This window comes from Oncorhynchus mykiss, chromosome 21 (genome assembly GCF_057628025.1).
Source record: "Oncorhynchus mykiss isolate SJ-2025 chromosome 21, ASM5762802v1, whole genome shotgun sequence".
In the NCBI taxonomy this organism is placed as follows: domain Eukaryota; kingdom Metazoa; phylum Chordata; class Actinopteri; order Salmoniformes; family Salmonidae; genus Oncorhynchus; species Oncorhynchus mykiss.
Genome location: NC_143042.1, coordinates 41403394 through 41420264, shown reverse-complemented (window position 1 = coordinate 41420264; position 16871 = coordinate 41403394). Strand labels below are relative to the sequence as shown.

Below are 16871 nucleotides of genomic sequence, written 5' to 3'. Positions count from 1 at the left end.
ATCAACAACCGCTCTGAACACTTCTGCCTACCTCTACCTTACTACCATGAAGCTTACAGGCTTCTATAGGCTCTGGTTGGACAAACACTGTAGATAAGCTTTGATTCGTGCATATTAAATCTAAACGGGCAGCGGTAGCTAGGCTAACATTTTGATCAGAACTTTTCTTAACCCTCCACAGCAGTGATCTTAGTTGTCCTTTTGGTCTCGTTTCAATATATTTTGTCATTTTGTCGGTAACATTCATTTATTTTGAATCCGTCCCATCAGATACCTTAGATTGTTTGTGCGTTATTTCCCAGACATTCTACCCAGGGCTAGGTCTACTGGCGCGCACTCTATTTGTCGCTGATTCTTGTCTCATCATCTGTGAAGTGCTCTCAAGGCGGTGACACGTGATTACAGCAATATCGTCAATGTGGTGGGTGTACGGTAAACATGCCCACAACAAAACTAACACAGCCATCTACCTCAGACGGTGAAGACCTTGACATTCTCCTCCCAAGAGGAATAACGAGAGGACAGTTGAAGCTTTCTGTCTTAATTGGATGTCAACCTGTAGTTTACTTTCAATGTATCTTGTCTTTGCTTATTCCATGCCATGTCGTTCTTCATAATATTTGCTCCACAGCTGTGGACAAAGTGTCCCAACGGTGGTATGTCTGACGGATTTTACTTTTGACTATATTGAGAGATGCTGACCTTGATTTACCTCTTGTTGTGGCGCCGCCCCATTGCAGTGCATTCTGGATGTCTGGCCTAATTCATTTTAGCCAACCGCTTATGCAGTAAAGTCAACATGTCTGGAAAATTGATAATCCTGTCAGTAGCATCAGTTGCTCTGTCTGTAATCGGCCTTTTATTGCCAAAAAAAAAGGAACTTAGGGAGTCACACAGCACCCCAGAGCTGGTAGTTCGATTCTTTATTCTTGGAAGGTCAGTTAAGAACAAATTCTTATATTACAATAACGGGCTATCCCGGCCAAGCGACACTGGGCCAATTGTGCGCTGTCCTATGAGACTCCCAATCACGGCTGGTTGTGATACAGCCTGGGATCGAACCAGGCTAGAAGTGAGACTTCTAGCATGGAGATGCAGTGCCTTAGACCACTGCGCCACTCGGGCGCCCTTACCTGTGTGAAAACAGTGGTTCCCTATGGTCATTACTAATTTAGGTGTACTAAGGCTTAGTAGATGGTTTTTCACTAAAACTATTTGTTCTGGGCTGGAATTCAATCAAACTGGTACATATAAATGAAGGAAAGGAAGCGTTTTTGGGCAGTTAGCTCAAACACATTGATTTGATCAATCTAGGCCTAAAATTATCCAATTTGGAAGTAATTATTGATTTGGGTTTAATAACCAGTTATTTGAATCATGGATGGTTGTCCAATGTTTAATTCTAGCTAGGTGGTCCCACACATGTGTACAAGCCAGGGAGAGAGCTACCTACTGAGAGCCTAATGTTTTAGTGAACAGCTGTTGTATACAGGATATGCAGCTGACAAGGTCCCGCAATGATGTTGATCGAACAACAAAGGTTTAACAAAGCCTTCATAAAACCTTCGAAGCCTTAATGCTTTGTAATCAAAGTCATACAATTAAGGTGTAATGACATAACCAGTACTTATGCTAAATACCCTTTTACTGTTTAGTGTGACATTTACTTATAAATGGTTTGTGAAGCATTATAAAGGGTTATAGTATCTTTTTATGAATGGTTTACCCCTCAGGATGGCTGTTTTCCCCCGTCTTTATTGTCTGTCGTTTTGTGGTCTTGACAAAGCTGGTTTTACTGAGACGTTTCTCTAACAACTACGCAATAACTGGTTATCTCTCTTAACCCGAATGGTGTGTGTGTGTGTGTGTGTATAGGTTGGAACGGCTCTTGCCAGCTCAACTTGGAGGTATTTTATTCTGCATTGTCTCTCTGGACAGAGCCTCTGTTTTTATTTCACTCTCATGATGTAAGCCCTCCCCTCCAATTCGCTGCCTCACATTTCCGCTAATGGCGTCAATTTATAATGATATGGGTTAATTTGGTGAATTTAGGTTTCACCAAAACCAATCCTGACTACTTCCATATGGGCTGCCATTGCGTTCCGTCCTCCGAAGCAATCTCATTTTGTGTGCTGTTTTTGCCGTTTTCCTTTCTTTCCTTTTTTCCAAATGCACTGTCTTAGTTCTCAGTGAGTGTATTTGCGTTTTCCTGAAGTCTATTTGATTAATGTGATTTGTTCTTTCATTTTGAACGTTAATACGCAGCAGGTGGAATCACATTTGCCGTTACAGTATGACTCGAGACATGAGCTCTTCAATTCTCTTCATCAATTTAACTGTATAGGATATGACTTAATAGCTCCTCTGTTGTAAATTTAAGGCTTTGGCTGGAGTTGAAAAAGTACTGGCCTTGTATCGATTTGAATAGCCTACAAAGGCTAGAGGCTACTAGGCTATTTAGGGTATTTAGATGTCTGTAAATTGCGGCGCTCACACTCTCTTTCACGGTCTCACTCTAATCTTCCTCTTGCGACAGACTAGGCCTTAATTATTTTCAGAGCTCAAATGAGTTGATAGCTTTAGGATGAGAGGTTGTGATTTATCTGAATATGAGTCGTCTTTGAACAAAATCAATGGGCACTTCCTGTACATCACATTCAGCCCTAAGACAACGTTGACGCTTGAGGTACAGTAAGGGAAGCTATTAAGAGGGAGTGTGGAATGTTGAAGTGGTTTGATCACTAACTTGTGGAATATCAACTCAATCTATTTTCCTTTGCCTTGGGTGCGGGGCATGGCTCATGTAACAGTATATGCGTCTTATTGCTCAGGTACATGTACAAACTGGTTTCGGGGGTGAAATTCATATTCATCTCGGCGCCTGCATGTACAATCATCTGTTCTTCAATCAAAAGCCATTTGTTCATTGTGGCTTCTGCACCGACTGCCTTCTGTCTCCATGTACATTGTGTTTAATGAGGGAAATTAGTTTCTTTATAGAAGCCAGAAAAACAATTACAGGAAGAGAGGCGAAGCCAGCAGCACCTGGTAATTGTCTTTTTTTGCCCCCCTCCCTTTCAATGCTTCCCTGACCAACCAAAATAACACTTAGGTCACACCAAATGTGGCTTGGAATTTTCAGCCAATTTGGTCATTGCCAAAATTGGTGTTGGAATGGATTTTTGGGTTGCTGGATGGCATGAGGGGGTGAATGTATGATTGACGACTTGGGCTTGTCAAAATTGACCTTGGATCCCTACAGATTGCCGTATGCAGCTGGCGGTTGCATTGTTAGACATTTGTGATTCTACCTAGAATAAAGGCTTTAGAAATGCTAGCGTAGCATCAATCATATTGCCTGACAACTGAATGAGTTCTTCTGCTGCTCTATCGTTTGTTACATACTTTAGTCTGAGACTGCCATCGTTGAAGTTGTTTGTGGTAATGTCAAAATGAGGGGTGTTGTACAAAACAAAGTCATCAGCAATGAGATCATCTCGAACCAATCAGAGTATCGAAACTAATGGCACATTTTTGAAACGCCGTTTGACCTACGTGTTTCCTGGCTCTGGCCCAACCCACTGGTTTCTGGGACCAATCAGAACGGTTAGAATGTTTGTGTTCTAGAAATCGTCGGAGGTATTCAGATCTAGACTCGTGGTGGAGAAGAAACTAACGTCCGTGGCGTTTGAATGAAGCAAGGAGTTTGGGTAGCCAGGCAATCAATCATGTCCTTTTATGGGTACAAATAACCAGGCTTGGCTAAATCCTTGCATACAACCAGGTAGAATGACTGATGCCAAGGAAACAACAGTCGGGCTACCTGCCCTGACTCTCTTACACACACACACACACACACACACACTCATGTAGGCCAAAAAGGCCCCTGCTGCCAGTGTGAGGGCCTTGGCTCTCTGGGGTCTCCAGGACAGGAGTGATCATGCTGTTAAGGTGAGACAAGCTGGTCTGCCAGGACTCGTCTGTGGCAGGAATGTGACAGAAGAAGAAACGAGTGGCAGAAAAGAAAAGAACCATGGCCGTGGAAAGTAAAGGTCCTTTTGAGGCACGTCTCGCTCAACACTTTCAGTGTCCTGGGCTACAAAGAGCTCGGACAGAAAGGTTGGGGTGAAAAGCTTTCACAAACTGTCAACAAAAGGAAAGTCCGGTAGAAAATGAGGCTGTATTGAGGTGTCCAGAGCATTGTGGTGGATCCTTCCTCGATTGACATGTTTGAAAGATAGGGTCGTGCAATTGGATGCTTGATGCTGCAGCTCGGGAAAAAGGGATGACCTCGAAGTGTTTGAGTGTTTTAAAAGAAAAGGCCTAGAGGAAACACCATGGACACGATACAGAACATAAGAGCCATTAAGGCCAAGGTTTGCTTTCAGGAAGTGACAAAAGACATATTTGAGTCCCGTAGCCGTGGCTTTATATATCGAAGGCGGGCGATTGCAGGGTCAGAGTAGTGAGATGACAGGGGTTATTGTGGTACAAGTTAAGTGCTTCTGCATCAGCGTTTGGCTCCGCACAAAAGATGGAACTGGAAAGGTTTTGAGCTCTTAAGGGTTTTTGAGTGGTTTAAAACACAAGCACACACAGACAGACAGACACATTTGGTGCCCTATGAGTCACGTAGTGTTTTTATTTTTTAAATTTTCTATTGTCAGACCGAGGAGAATGATGCAGTGTGTGGCAATGTGAGTGTGATAGAAGACATACATTAATCCCACCATCCCTCTCATTCGCTAACCCATCCATTATCCTCAAATAACCCCATTCTTCTCCCTTATGACAGGGATTATCAAATTCATTCCAGCGCCTATCTCTTTGTTGAGTTTGCCCCCAAATGCGGTTGGGAAGAGGGTAGGGTCTAGGGCTGGCACAATTTATCGTGTAACGATGGTTATGGTTGAAGACGTCATGAAAATGAAATCCGTTTCTGCGGTAACATGGAATCTTAACCATGTGATGCAACTTTGTTGCTCCTTGCTGAAACAAGCAAGGTTTTCGGTTGCCTAAGCAACACCCTTCCTCCCTGCAGCAGCACACGCAGAACTAGAATGACTGGAAATGTGCTTGGAACCTCTAACCCTGTCAAATTGACTGGTAAACTTATGGGTACACTCGCAGTGGCTGCCTGGTATAATGATGCAATAATTTCCATAGTAATGTAGAATGTTCATTCAAATTGTTAACTGATGTAGCTCATTCAATGGAATAAATTTTTTTTGTAGTTTCAGTTAAGGTCGACCAATTATGATTTTTCAACGCCGATACCCATACCGATTATTGGATGACCAAAAAGCAGGTACCGATCAATCAGCCAATTTTGTTTTGTTTTTTATTTATGTATTTATTATTATTATTATTATTTTTATTTATTTATTTATTTATTTATTTATTTATTTATTTATTATTATTATTTTAAATATTTAAAAAAAATGTGATTTATTTCTAATAATGACAATTACAACAATACTGAATTAACACTTATTTTAACTTAATATAATACATCAATAATATCAATTTAGCCTCAAATAAATAATGAAACATGTTCAATTTGGTTTAAATAATGCAAAAACAAAGTGTTGGAGAAGAAAGTAATATGTGCCAATATGCAATATGTGCCATGTAAACATGTGTGCCATGTAAAATATGTGCCATGTAAAAAAGTTAACGTTTAAGTTCCTTGCTGAGAACATATGAAAGTTGGTTGTTCCTTTTAACATGAGACTTCAGTAATCCAAGGTAAGAGGTTTTAGGTTGTAGTTAATATAGTATTTATAGGACTATTTCTCTCTATACCATTTGTATTTCATATACCTTTGACTATTGGATGTTCTTATAGGCACTATAGTATTGCCAGTGTAACAGTATAGCTTCCGTCCCCCTCCTCGCCCCTACCTGGGCTCGAACCAGGAACACATCGACAACAGCCACACTCGAAGCATCGTTACCCATTTCTCCACAAAAGCTGCGGCCCTTGCAGCGCAAGGGGAATAACTACTCCAAATCTAAAAGCGAGTGATGTTTGAAACGATAGTGTTGCATATACTCTGACTCTGCGTGCAATGAACGCAAGAGAAATGACATAATTTCACCTGGTTAATATTGCCTGCTAAACTGGATTAGTAGTTATAACTAGTGATTATGATTGTTTTTTATAAGATAAGTTTAATGCGAGCTAGCAATTTACCTTGGCTTCTACTACATTCGCGTAACAGGCTGGCTACTCGTGGAGTGCAATGGTTAGAGCGTTGGACTAGTTAACTGTGCGGTTGCAAGATTTGATCCCCTGAGCTGACAAGGTGAAAATCTGTCGTTCTGCCCCTGAACAAGGCAGTTAACCCACCGTTCCTAGGCCGTCATTGAAAATAAGAATGTGTTCTTAACTGACTTGCCTAGTTAAATAAAGGTATAAAAAAATCATTTAAAAAAGTTGGAAATCGGCGCCCAAAAATACCGATTTCCGAATGTTATGAAAACAACTTGAAATCGGCCCTAATTAATCAGCCATTCCGATTAATCGGTCGACCTCTAGTTTCAGTTGACTTGATCAACAAATCACAGCACGTATTGGTGTACACTTCCTGCTTTTACTCACTGCTTTGCTCCTATGGGTACACTTGCAATGGCCGACAGTCCACTATTATGCCATCATTGATTTGAATCTGGACGCTCATTCTATTCATTCTATTTCTATGGCAGCACATGTAGTCAGGAGGAGAGGAGAGCGTTTGCGTCTTAAAATAAGAACGATAATTAACGGTGACCGCGGTCATTTGGCTGGCCAATAACTGTCATCCAAAATTACACGACCATCACAGCCCTAGTAGGGGCCGATGATCGACCGCTTTTAGGCGGGATGGAGTTGTGGGGGATTTCATGCCCATAAGTTTGCAGTGTTTTAATAGGCTTGTCAATCAGACAATGCACTGGAAACTTATGGGTTGAGTCAAAGAGGCAGAGAGAAAAGTAGGGAATGTGACCATCATGGAACATAAGATCACTCTAAATCAACTTGGCCCCCGTTGATTAGATGACTCCTACAATGAAACCCGTTATGCTGTTGCGGTCCATCCAATAAAGACGGGAAACGATAGACATAAAAATAGCCCGTCGGCCATCTTTCCCGAGTTCTGGTGCCACGTCACATTAATTCAAGTCATTTATGCATTCCATTTGAATAAAAACCTACGAGGGTGGCATGTCAGCGAGGGCAGAGCTCGACCCGTGTGGCGTGCTCTTGGCCCCAGCATGACCAATTACGTATTTTTTGCCCCCCCCACCCAGTCAAATTTCTTTGCTCGTTGACTTTCCCCGAGCCTGCAGTTTTTCAATAATCTGCTACCTCCCTTCCTTCTTCAATTTGCCACTTAGTTAACTTGTCCCTGGTGGGGTCAAAACAGTTAGGCTGAGCAGTGTTACAATTTACAACTCTCAAACCTCACACCAGGTATCTCAGACGCTGAATGTGATGCATTGGCGTTGTGGTTTTGAGTGCCGCCGAGCTCACAAATGGACATGCGTCCTTAATCACATCAGATGTAAAGGAAATACAATTCAGAACATCCTCTATTTAATTGTTGTTCATAGGCCTACTGTAACTGACAATAGCAGTTGGATTTATAGAACAGGGATAAAAGCTTGACGTGATGAGTCTTGTTGTAGATTGATTGAGTGCCACCTTTTACCTACAGTAGTGTCTTAGAATAGCCCTCTTTTTGATTAAATAGGGTGACCTTTATAGGGTTTCTATTGATGTACACTATATATATGTGGACACCCCCTCAAATTAGTTGATTAGGCTATTTCAGCCACAACCATTGCTGACAGGTTTATAAAATTGAGCACAAAGCCATGCATTCTCCGTAGACAAACATTGGAAGTAGAATTGACTTCAAACGTGGCACTGTCATCAGATTCCACCTTTCCATCAAGTCAATTTGTAAAATTTCTGCCCTGCTAGAGCTGCCCCGGTCAACTGGAAGTGCTGTTATTGTGAAGTGGAAACATCTAGGAGCAACAATGGTTCAGGCGCAAAGTGATAAGCCACACAAGCTTACAGAACGAACCTGCCGGGTGCTGAAGCACGTAGTGCTTAAAATATTTAATAAATCTGTCCTTGGTTGCAACACTCACTATCGGGTTCCAAACTGCCTCTTAAGCAACGTCAGCACAAGAACTGTTTGTTGGGACCTTCATGAAATTGGTTTCCATGAACGAGCAGCCGCACACAAGCCTAAGTTCACCATGTGCAATGCCAAGCGTCAGCTGGAGGGGTGTAAAGCTCGCTGCCATTGGACTCTGGAGCAGTGGGAATGCCTTCTCTCGAGTGATGAATCACACTTCGCCATCTGGCAGTCGGACGGATGAATCTGTGTTTGGCGGATGCCAGGAGAACACTACCTGTACCAATGCATAGTGCCAACTGTAAAGTTTGGTGGGGAGGAATAATGGTCTGGGGCTGTTTTTCATGTTTCGGGCTAGGCCCCTTTGTTCCAGCGAAGTGAGATCTTAACGCTACAGCATACAATGACTTTCTAGACAATTCTGTGCTTCCGACATCAACCTTACTAATGCTCTTGTGGCTGAATGGGAAGCAACATCAGTGGAAAGCCTTCCCAGAAGAGTGGAGGCTGTTATAGAAGCAAAGGGGGGACCAACAACTTATCAATGCACATGATTTTGGAACGAGATGTTCGAAGAGCAGATGACCAAAAGTATGTGGACATGTAGTGTATCCTGGAATAAGTAAATTCATCTGGTGTCATTCGGAGTAATCAAATGTTAGTTACGAAGGTGTAAAACCAACTAGAAGGACTAGTTCATGGGCAACTTATTGTATGGTATTACTGAACAATGTGAACTGTTATATACGTAAAGCATGGGAGTTATGTGATATACACAATTATATTCAGTTACTATATGAAAGTAACTTGCCAGTTCCATTGGTTTATTAAAATCAGTCCACTTTGATTCACCTAGTCCTCCCACAACAGGAATTAATCAAATCAGAAGTTTTAAGTTTGGTAGTTATGTATCTGCGACCTGACCTGACGTGTGAGTGTGAAAAAGATTGATGTGAAATCATTTATATGCTGGCTATAATTCCTGAAATGTCGATTTAGCATTTGAAGGAATCCTAGCTTCTCTTATGATCCTCCTGGTGTTAAAAGGCACCCAGAAGCTATTAAACTGACATAGTCCGACGAAGCCCCAGTACATCAACCTCTTTACTACTCTGTAAAGTGTGATCCATTTGTCTATATGTATTTTACAATGTGACACGTTTTCTGAGGAGAAGATTGATATTGAAGCTTTGCTAGGTTTGGAGGTTTTTTCCTTAACTAGATGTGGTGGGGACGCAAACAAAACAGGGCTTTTTCTGCTAAATGGAGGGACTTGGGTTAATTTATGGCCTGTTTGGAAGGCAGGTTTGGGTCTGAATCCGTAATGAGCAAGTGCACCTGCAGTCGCATACAAATGAATGACGATGACACTTTGTATTTATGCCTCCCAAACCATGGAGACCTCCTGATCTGACCACTAATTGCTGATCAAAAAGGCTTTAGTTGCATGCATCATATCATAAATATCAATGTATAGTTCCTATACCGCACTGTACAATGGTGGACAATGCCAAATGTGTCACATGCCTAAGGAATACAGATGCCACCCATCAAGTTATCGCAAAGGTTTTCAAATGATAAATGTCTTAATTGTGTCCCAAATGGCACCCTACACCTTGGGTTTCCAACCACACCTGCACATTTGTTTTTATTTTGAAATACATGTTTCATCTGTAAAAAATGGCACCCTACTCCCAATATACTGATTTTGATAGGGTTCTGCACCTTGGTGTAGCTGGAGGACAGCTAACTACTGTTCTCCTCGGTACATCGACCTCAATACAAAACCTAGGAGGCTCATGGTTCTCACCCCCTTCCACAGACTTCCACAGTAATTATGACAACTTCCAGAGGACGTCCTCAAACCAATCAGAGCTCTTGCAGCCTTAACTGACATGTTGTCCACCCAATCAAAAGATCAGAGAATTAATCTAGTACTGAAAGCATAAGCTACAGCTAGCTAGCACTGCAGTGCATATCATGTGGTGAGTAGTTGAATCAAAGGGAGAGAAAGATAATAGTTTTGAATAAAATCATTTCAGAGAGTGAGCGGGAGAACACCCGGAGCTAGCTAAGTTTAACCACTGTTCAACAGAGCTTAGAAAATCAGAATAATGTAGCTCTGACAGAGTGAGTGCCATATTTGGTTGTATTTTTGATTATTTAAAAGAAAATTACGTTCAGTTAGCTTGCGAATACAGCTAGATATTTTAGCCTACTCAAACACCCATCTCAAACAGAGGATGGTATATTAGCGATCTTGATATGGCTATCCATCGCTGGAACTCTTTCAAGTCAAGGTACGCTTTTGGTTTTATTAATGTATCGCCACTGGGGCCCCCTGGTGTAACTGCTTTCTGACTACACTGTGCTACGTGATTGTAGTGGATTTACTTACTCGTTAGTAAACTAGAACGAATAAACTATGACAGGACAACGATGTAGGCGGTCATGATATGAAGGTTTGGCTTGGAAAGGTTTTTTCGCATGGTCACAGACCAGGTAGCCATCCAATTTGCTGTCATAGAAATAAGGCCATGCTCATAAAAAAAATATCTGAAATGGCACTGACTGCCAATGATTCACAACCCTTGACTTTTTTCTCATTTTCAATTCAATTGATTCAATTCAGATGTTTTTGTCTGGCCTACACACAATACCCCATAATGTCAGTGAATTTAAATCTTTTTTTATATATCTTTTCAAATTAATACATTTTAAAGCCGAAATGTCTTGAGTCAAGTATTCAACCTCTTTGTTATGACAAGCCTAAATAAGTTCAGGAGTAAAACTTGTCACCCCCAAAGCCAATTCCTCCTTTGGCCGCCTCTCCTTCCAGATCTCTGCTGCCAATGACTGGAACGAACTACAAAAATCTCTGAAACTGAAAACACTTATCTCCCTCACTAGCTTTAAGCACCAACTGTCAGAGCAGCTCACAAATCACTGCACCTGTACATAGCCCATCTATAAATAGCCCAAACAACTACCTCTTCTCTTACTGTATTTATTTATTTATTTATTTATTTTGCTCCATTGCACCCCATTATTTCGACTTTGCACGCTCATCTACTGTCAAATCTACCATTCCAGTGTTTTAATTGCTATATTGTATTTACTTCGCCACCATGGCCTATTTATTGCCTTTACCTCCCTTATCTCACCTAATTTGCTCACATTGTGTATAGACTTATTTTTCTATTGTATTATTGACTGTATGTTTGTTTATTCCATGTGTAACTCTGTGTTGTGTCAAACTGCTTTACTTTATCTTGGCCAGGTCGCAGTTGTAAATGAGAACTTGTTCTCAACATGCCTACCTGGTTAAATAAAGGTGAAAAAAAATAATAATAAAAAAAATAATTTAAAAAAACGTGCTCAACAAGTCTCATAATAAATAGCATGGATTCACTCTATAATGGGGGGTTACCATGATTTTTGTTTTTAATGACTTACCTCATCTCTGTACCCCACACATACATACAGTGGGGCAAAAAAGTATTTACATACAGTGGGGCAAAAAAGTTCTCCCACTTAAAAAGATGAGAGGCCTGTCATTTTCATCATTGGTACACATCAACTATGACAGACAAAATTAGAAAATAAAATGCAGAAAATCACATTGTAGTATTTTTATTAATTTATTTGCAAATTATGGTGAAAAATAAGTATTTGGTCAATAAGAAAAGTTTCTCAATACTTTGTTATATACCCTTTGTTGGCAATGACAGAGGTCAAACGTTTTCTGTTTTCTGGTCAAAAGTCTTCACAAGGTTTTCACACACCGTTGCTGGTATTTTGGCCCATTCCTCCATGCAGATCTCCCCTAGAGCAGTGATGTTTTGGGGCTGTTGCTGGGCAACACAGACTTTAATTTCCCTCCAAAGATTTTCTATGGGGTTGAGATCTGGAGACTGGCTAGGACTCTCCAGCACCTTGAAATGCTTCTTACGAAGCCACTCCTTCGTTGCCCGGGCAGTGTGTTTGGAGTCATTGTCATGCTGAAAGACCCAGCCACGTTTTATCTTCAATGCCCTTGCTGATGGAAGGAGGTTTTCACTCAAAATTTCACAATACATGGCCCCATTTATTCTTTCCTTTACACGGATCAGTCGTCCTGGTCCCTTTGCAGAAAAACAGCCCCAAAGCATGATGTTTCCACCCCCATGCTTCACAGTAGGTATGGTGTTCTTTGGATGCAACTCAGCATTCTTTGTCCTCCAAACATGACGAGTTGAGTTTTTACAAAAAAGTTATATTTTGGTTTCATCTGACCATATCACATTATCCCAATCTTCTTCTGGATCATCCAAATGCTCTCTAGCAAACTTCAGACGGGCCTGGACATGTACTGGCTTAAGCAGGGGGACACGTCTGGACTTACAGAAAACGTGAGGGGGGGAAACAACAATTTTAGAATAAGGCTGTAAAGTAACAGTGGAAAAAGTCAAGGGGTTTGAATACTTTCCGAATGCACTGTATGTTAGTGGTAGTAAGTCCTATTTGCATGTGGAAATGTTACCAAATGCATCTTTGAGTCAGGAGAACAGTACTATGTATGAATTGCCAGTGTCAGTCCATTTTTGAGGCGATAATCCACAATATAGTTTTTTGCAAGACTAATGTCCTCAAAAGCCACATGCCATACGATCTGAGGTCTTCCAATTCAGCATAAAATGGCATATGACGGTGTTGAAAAACAAAGTCCTTTACACTTCTGTCTTTTTTCTTCGATATATCTGAAAGGTAATGATGAATAGAAGCATTTCTGTCAAGCCCAATAGGCCGTAGTACTATTCCTGTTTTGAATTATGCATATACAGTGTAATATTGAGTGGAAGGTTCCTTTTTAATTAGTAGAATGCACATTTCCAATACATTCAACGGGGCTCATTCCATTCGCTTGATCAGAATCTGATCTCGAGTGCATCTTTTTAGTTATCACTAAATAGTTATCACTAATCAATAGTGATAGGATTGGATATAAACTGAGCGGGACAGACTGCCTTGCAGCAGTCACTCACTCACAATGATGCATGCGATTGGCCCATGGGAGTAGTGATGTTGGCTATTCCAGTCCCAACCACTGTGTGCCTGCAATCATCCCTTGAACCAGGATCATAATCATTATGGCACACTGTAAGAATAAAAAAATAGCATTTATTATTGGACAGGGTCAGGTAGTCCCTCCCTGTTTCAGTCCATTTTCTAACATTTTGTGTCTAATGAAAATTACTCAGGTTGGTATATAAGGAAAGGTTCCTCTTTCAGTTTGTGGTGCTGCGGAGCCAACTGGCAAAATAATCTTGCCTGCCAGACCTTTCTCACCTTTCAATGTGGAGAAGCCTGGATTGATGCAGCGGCCTGCTGGAGCAAAACGTTTTTAATAAATTACCCGTTTTTGTCTTACCTTGAACTTTATTAACTGCCTAAAAGCCGACGTTGCCTGAAAAGCGCATAAGCAAGGTAGTTCTTCTCCCTCTGTCATTTGAAAAGGGTAGCTGTTGATATTGACAATGCTGCCCCCCCTGTCGTGCTCTTTTCATACGTATTTTGACACTCGTGCCCACGTGTGTGTGTGTGTGTGTGCGTGTGTGTGCGTGTGTGTGTGTGTGTGTGTGTGTGTGTGTCATTCATAAGAGTGCAGGCAGGGTTGCCAGGTCTCGAAAAAATGTCCACTCAAAACCTGCACAAAAAGCCTGAAAACTAGCCCAATTAGTTTTTCAGAGCAGGAGTTGCCCATGTATACAATAAACCCTTTTCCCCCAACGTTATCTAGCCAATAAAGAAGTAATATCAACATAATTTGTAACGACATTAGAAGCCACATTTGGTTGAAATCAAAATAATATTTCTTGTGAATTATGACATAATAAACATATTTGAAATGGTAATTTGCCCTTTTATTAAACTCGCCAAATCATTTTACATCAATCAATGTGGATTTTAACTCGTTTGACTGCTATGATTAAAGCAATAATGCAATAACGCAACGCGCAGTGCCTGGATACAGTCGTTAGCCATGGTGCGCGTGTGGATATCACAAACCAGATGTTATTAAGACTACAAACCGTTATAAACGGTCCATTTTTTTGTGAGATTGACTTGTAATTTCAATAGCTATAATCTTCGTTTATGATTGTAATTCAACTTTGGGTTGCAGGTAGCCTATAGGCCTACGTCTTATATCAGATAGTCTACAGTAGCCTAGGCAAGATGTAAACGGAACCATTTAGCAGCTTGCTTTTAGTTCAAATCAACAGGCTCATTTATTCAACATGAATAGCTTGGCGATTTTCTATGGTAATTGCTTGTGTTTCCCAATAGCCTGCTGGAATAGTCTACTAAAGATGGGGTTGTACTTTCAATCACTGAATTAAATATTAATATGTATGTGAAGTGAATATGCTTGTCAACAGCAGCCAGTGTTTTTATTTTATTTTTTACATGTAGCTCAATCTGACTGATTTATGTCAATTTAATGCGTTATGAGAACTGATCGGCAATTGCGAAAAACTTCCAATTTATTTAACTGAATATGGCCATTTAATGATAGCATAATAACACAAGGCTACTACAACAGCAATACACTGAAGTTATAGGCCACTCCAGGTAGACTGCATAAGTGGCAGATTGATTTGCAATGACTCCAGTGATATAGTAATGTCAACATATTTCTTGTATAAAACTGTACAGTAGCCTACAATGGCATATACATGGATAGGCTACTTGATGGCCAACAAATGTTAATAAATGTAAATGTTATTCTCCACATTTAATGTCAGTTTCATTGAGCACTTTTCCCCATAACAGAAGCAGGTGAGGGAGTTCCATAACTGACATTTCAAATTCCCTCTCATGCATTTCAGGTCGCAATTGTAAATGAGAACTTGTTCTCAACCTGCCTACCTGGTTAAATAAAGGTGAAATCAAAAAGAATAATGACAAGTTAAATAGACTACCTGCAACCGGTAAAACGTTGTCACTACGAGAACGTGCTGCTCTGTCTCCTCTCACTCACGTGACTCAGCCAATAGTGGACTAGGCTGTGGTGCTCTCTCAACACACACACCCACCCCTCCGGCCCCACTCACTCACTCACTCACTCACTCACTCAGCAACAGCCTGCCTCATTGCCTGATAGTCAGCAGCAGCAAGTCACAGTGAAATAGAAACGTTTTTTGTTTATGCCATGGCGGCCACAGAGCAACTTAGAAGTAGCCCAAAAACCTGCGACCAATACATTGTCACCCACGACATTGTTTTCAAAGTAGCCTAATTTTGCTGGAAAATCACAGATATGGCAACCCTGAGTGCAGGAACTTGAAAGGCAGGTAGAGAGGGATCATGCAAATCATGTATACCACCTGTCTCCTGTCATAATAAAAGAAAGTGTTGCCACGTACACCGGATATGTCAACCTGGACTTTGGGGTAGACGTGAGGTAGCGGGTTCGTGATGGGCACGGAGTGACCCAGGTGTCCAGCCGCGTCTCTGTCAGCCGTGACAGGTAGAGAGGTGGCTCAGTTAGGCTGTCATCGCTCCCCCTGGCCTTTCCCGCGGTGCCGAGCTGCCGGCTGCCTGTTGGTGGCAACGTTGGGATTTCGTGGGAGCCGCAGACTGTAATCAGTCATTATGTCAGCAGCGCCCCCAGGAGCCCCGCTCCGGCTCATTCAGCCAAATAATAAGCAGCCGATAACTGTGATGGCGCGCAGGCAGGGGCCCCGCAGGGTGAGGAGCTGGAAAAGGGGGCCTTTTCCACTCGCCCTTGTACACAGAGCTATCACCTTCAGTCAAGGGCTGGAGCAGGCTTTCATAGACCCCCAGCAGCCTCTCTTCTCACGGTCAGAGGGCCACACGCTCTTCTGGCTGGGGCTAGCATGGAACGTGTGTCTGTGTGGCTTGCTCTGTCTCTGTCTGTCTGTTTACGTCTCCAGGTTTTCTGATTAATTAAATATTTCTTTACAGATCTGTAGGAATGATGTTGAGGTGTTATGGATCAGGAGGATTAAACCACAATAAACAACCCCTACTTTAGGTTGACACAGTGGTGTAGAAGCCTACATTTCCTGGTATTCCCTACATTGGATAAACCTGATGATGGTTTCACCTGAAAATATGATCTGCCTTTCAAAGCTGTAACAGACCCTATTTGTTCACCAAATATTTAAGCGTTTGCCCAAAAAAATGCAATATTAAATCTGCGTATCAAGTGGTAGCTTTCCGCTATCATTCTTAAACCAGACGATGGCTTCGTTCCAAATGGCACCGTATTCCCTATATAGTACTATTGACTAGTGCTCACCCGCAAGGTCCAAGGATGGCCATGGGGCTGAGGGAAAATTGTGCAGTTTTATAAAGATAATTTCCTGTTTTATTTATATATATATTTATATATATATATATATATATATATATATATTTTTTTTTACCACGTCTTATGATGTGTTCATATGCTATCTGGGGAGCCTGACCTCCGGGGGGGATCCCACCATCCCCCCCTCAAAATCCTGTGCCCCCCCGAGTTTTGGGGGTGTGTGGTACGCCAGTGGCTGACTGTTGAAACGTGTATTGAATAAGATACCTCCCCCCCCCCCACTGCCCTCCCCTAGATTTTTGTCATTCCATAACGAGGTCCACAGTCTCCCATTGTCCCTCTAGCATTCCTCTGCTCAGTAGTATTGACTGGTTCTGCTGGGTGACTGGTGCCATATTACATCCGTTTATCATCTGTACGAC

At 41.6% G+C, this 16871-nt stretch overlaps 1 protein-coding gene across 17 annotated transcripts in view; it reads left to right on the top strand.

The window, feature by feature from the left end:
* The window catches only part of LOC110500600 (adhesion G protein-coupled receptor L3), a 490597-nt gene that overhangs the window by 167686 nt on the left and 306040 nt on the right, over positions 1-16871 (top strand). The gene's annotated exons all lie outside the window — the stretch shown is intronic.